Source organism: Silene latifolia, chromosome 10 (assembly GCF_048544455.1).
Source record: "Silene latifolia isolate original U9 population chromosome 10, ASM4854445v1, whole genome shotgun sequence".
NCBI lineage: Eukaryota > Viridiplantae > Streptophyta > Magnoliopsida > Caryophyllales > Caryophyllaceae > Silene > Silene latifolia.
In genome coordinates, this window is record NC_133535.1 from 104,542,976 (window position 1) to 104,555,431 (window position 12,456).

The following is a 12,456-nucleotide window of genomic DNA, read 5'->3' on the forward strand; positions in this document are numbered from 1 at the left end:
TAATAACATTAAGTTTCAATTTTTATTTATAGCAAAAAGCTCATTTTTGTCCCTAAAAAAATGAGTGTCTGCCTTTTTTTTTTTTTTTTAAAAAAAAAGGGCCTTTGAGAAGAGAAGAGCTAACGAGCAGGATCAACCCACTAAAGATTCTGATGATGGCCCTGATTTTATTACGATAACAGGGGTACGTGCTCAAATACAATACTTTAAGTGCAAAAATCTGTGTTTAATACTAATACAATACCTAAAGTTCAAGATTCTGATGTGAGCCTTCTCTCGTCTATTTATTTTTATGTAATAATAGGCCCCTCGCCAGCCGGATAGCATACAATGTGGATACTACGTTTGTCGGTTCATGTTGGAGATTATTACGCGAAGATATATCCTTATTCCAGAAAAGGTTAGTAATTTAATAATGTGTTTATTACTTTTTTTAAATTAGAGCTGATGTTGTCTTGCTTGCTGCTATACCATGATGTTGCTATGCAGTATTTGATGTTGTTACAATAATGTCTTGTCTTTAATTTGTTTTTTCCGCAGTATGTAATCAACCTGTCACCAGAGATTCAGCAGTACTCAAGTGTAGATATAGACGAGGTAAGGGACATGTTGGGCAAATACGTCTTAGAAAATAGAAATGCATGATACTCAGAGTTTAGATCAACTGATTAGTAAATTTTTTGTTAAAGTTAGGGAATGCTGATTAGTTCATGTAAATTTAACTCCTTGTAAGTGTATATATATATATATATATATATATATATATATATATATATATATATATATATATATATATATATATATATATATATATGATGATCTTTTTGTTGTGGTTGAATTGAATCTATTGAGTTCGATGAACCCAAATGTGATTTATCTTTGGTCTTTGGTATATGGTGCTTCTGATATATGCAGGTTTTTGAATGACATGAAACAAATTTAATTTTTAAAAACATTAGGAGTTCGTAATAAAAACGGTTACTAAAAAAACCGTTGTTAAGACCTTTAACAACGGTTACTAAAATAAAACCCGTTGTGAATACCTTTCACAAATACCGCGCATAATATTCAACAACAGGTTTTAAACGAAGAACCGTTGTTAAAAGTCTTTACATTTTTGGAGGGAAAGTTACAACAACGGGTTATAAACTAAGAACCGTTGTTACTACAAATTTCAACAACGGGTATGTAGCATATACCCGTTGTTACTATAAATTTCAATTTTGGAGGGAAAGTTACAACACCGGTTATACATATGACAACCGTTGTTATATTATTCCCACCAAATTTTTGAAACACTTTCCACAACGGCTTACACACAACAACAACGGCTTTTAACCGTGGTTAATACTTTAGACAACGGTTTAAGTAAATAACCTAACCGTTGTAAATACCTTTTACAACGTCCGCTTTTTGTTTTTACCACGGTTTTTACCCGTTTTTATAGCTTGTATCTGTAGTAGTGATTTCTTTCTAAGCAATTGAAAGAAGCTAGTGATAGTATGTCTGAACTTAAGAAACAACATGAAAATGAGAAATGTGTCTTAAATGAACGTTTTGATAAATTTCGTGAAGATTTTAAGAAAGGTAACTCTTCCAAAGATTCAGGTGTAGATCATTCGAAATGTGAAAAAGAAATTGAGTCCTTGAAAGAATTACTCTTACATGCACGAAAAGTTCATGATAAGTGGGAAGGAAGCACAAAGGTTTTAAACTTCCTTATTAAACAATCTGATAATAACATGAAGATGGGACTTGGTCATGAATGCTATAGCCGTAGAGACCATGATAAATGCAAATCTAATCCTTCTGATCACGATTTCAGAAAAAGAAAATATGTTAATCTTCCAGAATACTTGATTTGCAATTACTGTGGCTCTACTGCACATATTCAAGTCAATTGTGTCAAACTTGCTTTGGATAAGCAAAAGAATGTCGAATCTGTTAAGACTTGTGATTTCATAGTGGATGATGATGTCTCAACTTTAGATGAATCTAACAACAATGAAGAACGAAATAATGAGTTTAGATGGTCTTATGATATGGCTTTTGATTACTCATCTGTTCCTCCAAAATCAAACAAAATAAATGAGAATCAAAAGCATACATTCAAGTCTAAAGTTCATAACACTAAACCTAGAGTGTCTCATGAAGGTATTAGGCCCAGAGCTACTTTTGTTAGAACAAAACCTAGAGTACCTTATGTTACGATTGTTAGACAAAGACCAAGACAACCTAATGTTAAAGCCAAAAGAATAATAAGACAAGTTTGGGTTAGAAAGGATCAAATCTACAGAGTCACTAATCAGAAAGGACCCAACTTAGCTTGGGTACCTAAAAGCTGTATTTGACTCATTTGTAGGAAGTAGTGAAAGAAAATAATCTATGGTATCTCGACAGTGGATGCTCAATACACATGACATGAGACAGAAATCTTTTTCTTTCACTAGAGCCCTTCTTTGGTGGCAAGGTTACTTTTGGAGATAACAAGAAGGGTAGGATTATTGGAGTAGGAAAAATTGGAATTTCAACCTCTCATTCAATCGATAACGTATATCTGGTAAGTGGTCTTAAACATAACTTACTTAGTATTTCTCAATTATGTGACAAAGGTAACAAAGTTGTTTTTCATGCCGATGTTTGTCGTATCATAATTGAAGGTACTAGTAATGTTTTACTTGAGGGTCACCGTAGGGGGAATGTGTATATGATTGAATTAAATGTTGTCAATACAAATTCCTTCTCGTGTATGAAAGCAACCTCAGATGATTCTAGCTTGTGGCACAAGAGGTTTGCACACATTAGTCCAACTATTTTAAAGAAACTTAAGTCTATGGATTTAGTTGAAGGCTTGCCCTCAATTAAATTCGAGCAAGAGAAAATGTGTGACTCATGTGCCCGCTGAAAACATGTTAGATCCTCATTTAAATCTAAAAGAGTAGTTAGCACTAAACGACCACTTGAGTTGGTACACATGGATTTATGTGGACCAATGAAAGTTAGAAGCCGTGGTGGATCAAAGTATATATTTGTTCTAGTCGACGATTACTCAAGGTATGTCTTGCTAATCTTTCTTTCCTCTAAAGATGAAATTTCGATGAATTTGTGGCATTAATGAAGCTTGCCCAAAATAAATATGATAAAAAGCTAATTTCGATTCGGACGGATCACGGCACGGAATTTGATAGCAATTGTTTATAGAATATTTGTAGGGAAAATGGTGTAGGACATAACTTCTCCGCATCACGAACCCCACAACAAAATGGTGTTGTGGAACGTATGAATCGAACCCTAGAGGATATGGCATGTACTATGTTGTTGTGTAGTGGCCTCCATAGAAGTTTTTGGGCAGAAGCTGTTAGTACCGCATGCTATGTGCATAATAGAGCTATGATCCGACCTATTTTGAAAAAAACTCCCTATGAACTTTTAAGAGGGAGAAAACCCAATATATCACATCTCCGTTGCTTTGGGAGCAAATGCTTTGTTCACAATAATGGAAAAGACAATTTAGGAAAATTTGACCCCCGAAGTGACGAAGCTGTTTTTCTGGGATATTCGGATCATAGTAAAGCTTACAAAGTGTTCAATAAAAGAACCTTGTGTATAGAAGAAAGTGTTCATGTTCGCTTTGATGAAGATAATGTGTTTGATAAAGTTGAACAGGAAGAAGAGGATCCAGATGAGCCCGATTTCTTTTTAGCAAGAAATGATCTTTTAAATGAAGATGAAAATATTCAAGGTATCATTGATGAACTAGATAACTCTACAAACAATCCTAACAGAAGTGATGAGTCCGTAGTTAATAATACTATTGACCCTTGCTTAAATAAGGGAAAAGATCTTGAAGTTATACCTAATGATGTTGTAACTTCCGATCCAAATCATGATAATTCTAATGAAGTTAGTGATACTTCTGAAGAAAATCCCGAGTCTAACTCAGGGGGAACAAGTCATGATTCCACGTCTGCAGATGGTGCGAGTTCATCAAATGATAATGACCCTAGAGTTCTCAAAAAGTGGAAACATCAAAGCTCCCACCCTTTGGACAAAATCCTAGGGGATCTAAAAACAAGGCACGACTAGTTGTCCAAGGCTACAATCAACAAAAAGGGATCGATTATGTCGAGACCTTTGCACCCGTAGCAAGACTTAAGGCTATTCGTCTCATTATTGCCTTTACTGCTCATAAAGGAATGAAATTATTCCAAATGGACGTTAAGACTGCATTTCTGTAATATCCCAACTATTTTATGTATTTCATATTTTATATTTTTTTCTTTTCTGCGTAAAAATATATAGATTTGGTAGTATTGTGTTTAATTTTCGGTAAACTCGTTTTCGATGTTTTCAATCAGGAAAAATAGAGATAGTCAATTTAATATAAAGCCTTTTATTTCCGCTTTCTACCTCATTAGTGTTTATAGGTCCTTATCCTATCTATACTATTCTTATTATTGACCCTAATTATGTCAATCACTTTATAAAACCCTTATTTTCAACCCAAAACCCTCCTCTGCCGTTTCCCATTACACTTGTTCTCCAAATATTACCATGATTCATGATTTCCTTGTTTTCATTAACAAATTCTTGTTCATTAAAGTAATTGCTAACAATTCATCTTCACATGTCAATTCCAAGCTACGTTTTGTCGCCATCCATATCCCCTATAGTGTGTACTACTGCAAATTCTCCAACCTTGCTTTATTGGTTTTCCGGAATACCTTGGTAGTTGTTTTCCGTTGATTTTATAATTCGAGGTAACACGATTCTACCGATCCTAATAATTTTATTAATGTTCGGGTTGTATGTTAGATTTGCCATGAATTTTTTGGAGTTTATCTGCTGAAATTTTATTGAGATACATCGTTTATGTTTTCTGTATTCTATATTACAAGTATTACTCTATATTTGATTTTTGTTTAGTTTGCTGTTGGTGAGATAGGATTGTTAAAGTTTGTATGGGGCTAAAGTGGAGTTGATTAATTATAAGATAACCCTAAGAGCTTGGTTGAATAGCATAATTATGCGGGTGATATATTCCATTGTAAAAGTAGAAGGCGTGTCCAAAGTATAAGGCAAGTAATGGTTTGGTTTGAGACTGCGCAAATATATGGGGCTGTAGTGCGATTATTATTTAGCCTTGGATTTGTGATTTTGAAGAATTATACTTTATTATTGATGATGATACATGGCATTGTTGTCGAGTTTGTACATGTTATTATCAATGGGATTAGTTAATTTCGTATTGTGTTTAAGTTGTCATTCCTTTGTCCCTTGACTCGTGGGTGAGTAGCTTAGAGTTTACTCTAAGTGTTGAGCACGGTTCTTTGAACCTTTGACAATATCGATATTGAAATTGAGATGGAAATTGGCTACTGGTATTGAGTTATGAGTTATGGGGCCTTTGAGCCGAGTTATGTTTACGGTCCAGAGTGACCATGGTTATTGAGTTATTGAGTTATTTGAGTTTGAAATCGATATTGAGATAATTCGTTTAATCTTTTATTTATCGTATTCGTTATTTAATTTAATTCCCGGGTCAGTTAAATAATTCGAGTCGTGTTTTGGAGTCGGGATGGTTAAATGGAAAATCATTATGTCGGGAAGTTTCCATTTAAGGAAACTTTCCATTTAGGGAGTTCTATTTTTAGTAACTTTCTATTTTGGGAACGGGAATAGTTAAGTAATCATTTATCATTATTTATCTTTCAGAGGGCGAATTTGTTGTGGAATCTTATTGAGCATCTACTTATCTGTCTGCTGATATCTTTGAGGTAGGGAAATACACTTGACTTATTATCGTTGTTGTTGAATTGTGTTGACTTGATTCATGGTTGTTGATTTACGTTATAATTCATATACGGGAAGGTGATTAACTGAATTGATCGTATTGAGTATGATATCACAACATCGGGTAACCGGCATGATTTTATGATTTATCAGTTCAATGATACATATATATTGTGTTGCATTAATTTCTTTCGAGCATTCATATGCATTGGAGATGGAGGATGTGGTGGTGATGTGGTGTGGTGATGACGATGTCGTGATAAGGCCCAGGCGGCTTCTGCAGGACTTGCCCTGGTGTCCTCAGCTGCGAGCTGGCAGATCGGCTACGGTCGATATATATAGTCTACCGGGGATCGGTATGGCTGGGCGTTCCGGGTTATGAGTTATGAGACTGGTTATGAGATATGAGTTGAGATGGAGATGGAGGTGACGGAGGAGCATGCATATCATATTTCTGTTGTTTCATTGTTTTCCCTACTCAACCTCGTGGTTGACCCTGTGTATTCGTGAACACCTGTGATGACCCAAATATTGGCGAGCAGACTTGACAGGTTTAGGAGATAGAACGGGAGCTTGGTGGGCGTGAGACTCTGGATCAGAAGACTTAGTAGCTAGATCATCAGCTAGAAGACTTTCACTTTTATTTATGTTAGTTCTTTGTAATTTGACGTAAAAGAGGTTTTGTAATAATTAAGTTAAAGTAATTATATAATTTTGCCTTGGAGTTTAATTTGTTATTCACTACCTCGGGAAACCGAGATGGTAACATTCCGGTTTATTAGGGAATGTCTTGCTAAAGGCTCCTTCATAAACCGGGGTGTTACAAAGTGGTATCAGAGCGAACGATCCTCAGGCCTAAAAATAAATGAACAAAAATAATGAACATAGGAAGAGTCAAATCAAAATGAACCCAGGCTAGTAACTGTTAGGAGCCCCCAGGATTGGAATGAGTTAGGGGCCCCCTCAAACCAAGCCACTGGCCCTTTCAGTCTAACCTGGTAACCCTTGAGTGATGCAGAGAGTGGGTAGTAACAAAATAAAGGATCAGACCTTGCCTATATTATACTAACAGTTTTGCAGGAGCGGAATGAGGTAAGTAATGATGTGATACATGGTTAAAGATGAGCAATGAAAGAATATGGTTGATATTGGCATGCTGACTTATTTGAATAATTGAGTGAAATTTTAGTGTATGGATGACATGAGTTGTGAATTATGAATTATATGATGATATGCATGCGGCTTTCTGATCCCTGAACCCTTAGGTAGAGATATAATATAATGATATGTTTAATGAGTTGATCATAGAGGCACCATAAGCTATAGCTACCTAAGAGGTTAGATGTAGGAGGGATATGACCATGATTGACTGGAATGGTTAGTAGAGCCAACCAGGCTATGTTGTTACAGGATGAAGAATCAAGTTAAGTCCTATGTGTAAAGCTAGTAGACCGAAACGGGTGTCGTGTCCGTTGATAATTGTTTTGCTGTTATTCTAAGTGTGTATATACTTCTTGTTGAATGTCTTATTCTTTGCAAGAGTTTACTGTTTTGCTTACTAGGCAAATGTGATCGAATTTTGAGATTTATGATTGTTATTATTTTACTAATTGCCTTAGCAATCCATGTCTAATGGTATGTGGAATGTGTTGCCCTAAGCCATGAATGTATATAGTTGTGTGTTGAAAATTTCATGCCAATTTTTACGTCTAATTATATACATTTAATTTAGTTATAAAGTTAGTATTCAATAAGTAACACCTTAGTGATTTCTAGGATATATTTTTGTATTTAAATAAGTTGTGATTGTTACGATGAGAAACTAATGCATTGTCTATACATACATGATTATTGAGTTAATTAGTTGATTTTATTTTCGGTTTCGCAATCTTTACCGTTTTCTAGATGGAAATTACATGTATATGGTGCAACGTGCTTTCTATGCCTCAAATGATATGTAACATGTGTTGGAGGAAGAATGGTTGTGTGATAATGTGAAGTAATTTAAAGGAACCAAAATTTTTAATAAATTCCAGAATGTTACCTTGTTTGTACAGGCTGCCATTTAAAATGTGTTCTCTATATGATGGTGAAAATTTTATGTGTGATAACATTCTGATTTGGCTTTTCAATGTTTTTAGTTTCATGCTAATATGAATTATATTTTGAGAGAAATAAATATTTTAGTTGACAGTGGTCAGATTGTTACTGCACAGTTCTGTTTTGACCCATGGTTTTGAAAAAAAAAACCATTTAAAACGTGTTTATTGTTTATGCATAATTCCACCTCCACTGTTTAGAATATTCATTCACGTTTTCAAAATGATAAGCCACGTAAAATCTTAACGAGTCGTTATTTAATAGTGATTTTTGCAAGTTGCCCAATCTTCTGTCTAATTGCTGTAAAGTTTTTGTTCCGACCAACTGAGTTGTAAAATTTGTTATAAATAAATTCCTTAAGCTTTGCAATTGATTCTCTTTCCTATGATTAGTTAATTCATTATGTTTCCTAAAAACGATAATAGCTCGCAAAATAGCTAAGCGGTTATTTAATTATGAATTTTGAAAGTTGTTGCATGATGTTTGATTGTTGAAATTGTAAGTTATGTGAGACTCATATAAAAGTTTAATCAAATATGAATTATGTGATGTAACCATGTAATACCCTGATATGAATTCTGTAGCATGAACGGTAGGCATATGATATGAGTATGAACCTTGTTATATGATAATATAATCTTATTTGTTTCGGTGAGTTTTATGTAAAGTAGTCTCAATTATACAAACGCTATTACATTGCTTGAATTTTGCCTAGCGTCTTTCTCTAAACCTGATTTGCAGAAATATGGATTTTACTTCTATGATATGATTACTGATATGAAATATTTTAATTCGTCAAGTATGAACTATGAGTTAGTTGATTGTCTACATTGATGTAAATGTGTTAATTTGGTGTCAAAGCATCCAAGTATTTGTTACCTTGATTTTTGTGTAATGTGTAGCATGAAATTGACCAGTGTGTTTTGTTGCTTGAAAAGTCGGATGCTAGTTGCCAGTATAGAGTAATTAGCTTATCAGATGAATTGTGTCTATTGTTTCAGTAATCTTCTTGAACATTGGATGTGGAATTTTATAATGGGGTTACGGGGACGTAACCATGTTTTAAGGAGGATAGGATTGTAAAATCTTGATGGTTTACGATCTGGCTAAGTGGTATGTTATGATTGGCTGACTGAGAATTGACCAGGCATGGAGTCTGCTGTTTTAATTTGTTATTATTCGGTCAATGTTGTGGCTCTTTAAGTGTCACATACTTCTGTTTGTTATTATTCGGTCAATGTTGTGGTTCTTTAAGTGCCACATACTTCTGTCGTATGTTCAACTTTGGAGACAAAGTTTCTTAAGGGGGATAGAATATAACACTTCGCGTTTTAGAGCTTATGTATACGTACTACTTGTGTTTGTCTTATGCTTGTGGATGTTTGGTTATCGTTACGGGGTGGCGAACTTCGGGACGAAGTTCATTTTAAGGGGGGAAGATTGTAATACTCCGATATTTTTACATTATGTATATACGCTTTTCGTGAATTATTTTCGAAAAAAAAACAAATATATATATATTCACTACTTATTTTGGTTGGGTCGTACAGTAGGTTGTGTTTGTAGTCCATGATAAACTATGTTTACACTATTTTATTCCATTCCCTAACCCTATTATAAAATAGCCTACCATCTTATTTATTCTGCTCTTTCCTTCTTTTGTGGTTTCATGAATCCATGTGCCGCCCATATTCATTAGGCACAAATTGTTTTGAATTTAAGTTCGAGGACGAACTTTATTTTTAAGGTGGATGGATTATAATAACCTAAAATTTTAAAGAGGAGTTTTCATTTTCATCAAATCCGAACTTCGAGGACGAAGTTCCTTTTAAGAGGGGAAGATTGTAATATCCCAACTATTTTAGGTATTTCATATTTTATATTTTTTTTCTTTTCTGTGTAAAAATATATAGATTTGGTAGTATTGTGTTTAATTTTCGGTAAACTCGTTTTCGATCTTTTCAATCAGGAAAAATAGAGATAGTCAATTTAATATAAAGGCTTTTATTTCCGCTTTCTACCTCATTAGTGTTTATAGGTCCTTATCCTATCTATACTATTCTTATTATTGACCCTAATTATGTCAATCACTTTATAAAACCCTTATTTTCAACCCAAAACCCTCCTCTGCCGTTTCCCATTACACTTGTTCTCCAAATATTACCATGATTCATGATTTCCTTATTTTCATTAACAAATTCTTGTTCATTAAATTAATTGCTAACAATTCATCTTCACATGTCAATTCCAAGCTACGTTTTGTCGCCATCCATATCCCCTATAGTGTGTACTACTGCAAATTCTCCAACCTTGCTTTATTGGTTTTCCGGAATACCTTGGTAGTTGTTTTCCGTTGATTTTATAATTCGAGGTAACACGATTCTACCGATCCTAATAATTTTATTATTGTTCGGGTTGTATGTTAGATTTGCCATGAATTTTTTGGAGTTTATCTGCTGAAATTTTATTGAGATACATCGTTTATGTTTTCTGTATTCTATATTACAAGTATTACTCTATATTTGATTTTTGCTTAGTTTGCTGTTGGTGAGATAGGATTGTTAAAGTTTGTATGGGGCTAAAGTGGAGTTGATTAATTATAAGATAACACTAAGAGCTTGGTTGAATAGCATAATTATGCGGGTGATATATTCCATTGTAAAAGTAGAAGGCATGTCCAAAGTATAAGGCAAGTAATGGTTTGGTTTGAGACTGCGCAAATATATGGGGCTGTAGTGCGATTATTATTTAGCCTTGGATTTGTGATTTTGAAGAATTATACTTTATTATTGATGATGATACATGGCATTGTTGTCGAGTTTGTACATGTTATTATCAATGGGATTAGTTAATTTCGTATTGTGTTTAAGTTGTCATTCCTTTGTCCCTTGACTCGTGGGTGAGTAGCTTAGAGTTTACTCTAAGTGTTGAGCACGGTTCTTTGAACCTTTGACAATATCGATATTGAAATTGAGATGGAAATTGGCTACTGGTATTGAGTTATAAGTTATGGGGCCTTTGAGCCGAGTTATGTTTACAGTCCAGAGTGACCATGGTTATTGAGTTATTGAGTTATTTGAGTTTGAAATCTATATTGAGATAATTCGTTTAATCTTTTATTTATCATATTAGTTATTTAATTTAATTCCCGGGTCAGTTAAATAATTCGAGTCGAGTTTTGGAGTCGGGATGGTTAAATGGAAAACTGCTATGTCGGGGAAGTTTCCATTTAAGGAAACTTTCCATTTAGGGAGTTCTATTTTTAGTAACTTTCTATTTTGGGAACGGGAATAGTTAAGTAATCATTTATCATTATTTATCTTTCAGAGGGCGAATTTGTTGTGGAATCTTATTGAGCATCTACTTATCTGTTTGCTGCTATCTTTGAGGTAGGGAAATACACTTGACTTATTATCGTCGTTGTTGAATTGTGTTGACTTGATTCATGGTTGTTGATTTACGTTATAATTCATATACGGGAAGATGATTAACTGAATTGATCGTATTGAGTATGATATCACAACATCGGGTAACCGGCATGATTTTATGATTTATCAGTTCAATGATACATATATATTGTGTTGCATTAATTTCTTTCGAGCATTCATATGCATTGGAGATGGAGGATGTGGTGGTGATGTGGTGTGGTGATGACGATGTCGTGATAAGGCCCAGGTGGGTTCTGCAGGACTTGCCCTGGTGTCCTCAGCTGCGAGCTGGCAGATCGGCTACGGTCGATATATATAGTCTACCGGGGATCGGTATGGCTGGGCGTTCCGGGTTATGAGTTATGAGACTGGTTATGAGATATGAGTTGAGATGGAGATGGAGGTGACGGAGGAGCATGCATATCATATTTCTGTTGTTTCATTGTTTTCCCTACTCAACCTCGTGGTTGACCCTGTGTATTCGTGAACACCTGTGATGACCCAAATATTGGCGAGCAGACTTGACAGGTTTAGGAGATAGAATGGGAGCTTGGTGGGCGTGAGACTCTGGATCAGAAGACTTAGTAGCTAGATCATCAGCTAGAAGACTTTCACTTTTATTTATGTTAGTTCTTTGTAATTTGACGTAAAAGAGGTTTTGTAATAATTAAGTTAAAGTAATTATATAATTTTGCCTTGGAGTTTAATTTGTTATTCACTACCTCGGGAAACCGAGATGGTAACAGTCCGGTTTATTAGGGAATGTCTTGCTAAAGGCTCCTTCATAAACCGGGGTGTTACAATTTCTTAATGGCTATTTGGAAGAAGAAGTTTATGTAGAACAACCTCCCGGATTTTTAGATAGCAAGTTTCAAAACCACGTTTATAAATTAGACAAAGCTTTATATGGTTTGAAACAAGCTCCAAGAGCATGGTATGACAGATTATCCATGTTTTTATTACAAAATAATTTTAAAAGAGGATCTGTCGATAAAACCTTGTTCCTAAAATCCGAGGGTTCTAATTTACTTGTTGTGCAAATTTATGTAGACGATATAATATTCGGTTCTACTAATGAAAAGTTGTGCAAGTATTTTTCAGATCTAATGACTTCTGAGTTTGAAATGAGCATGAT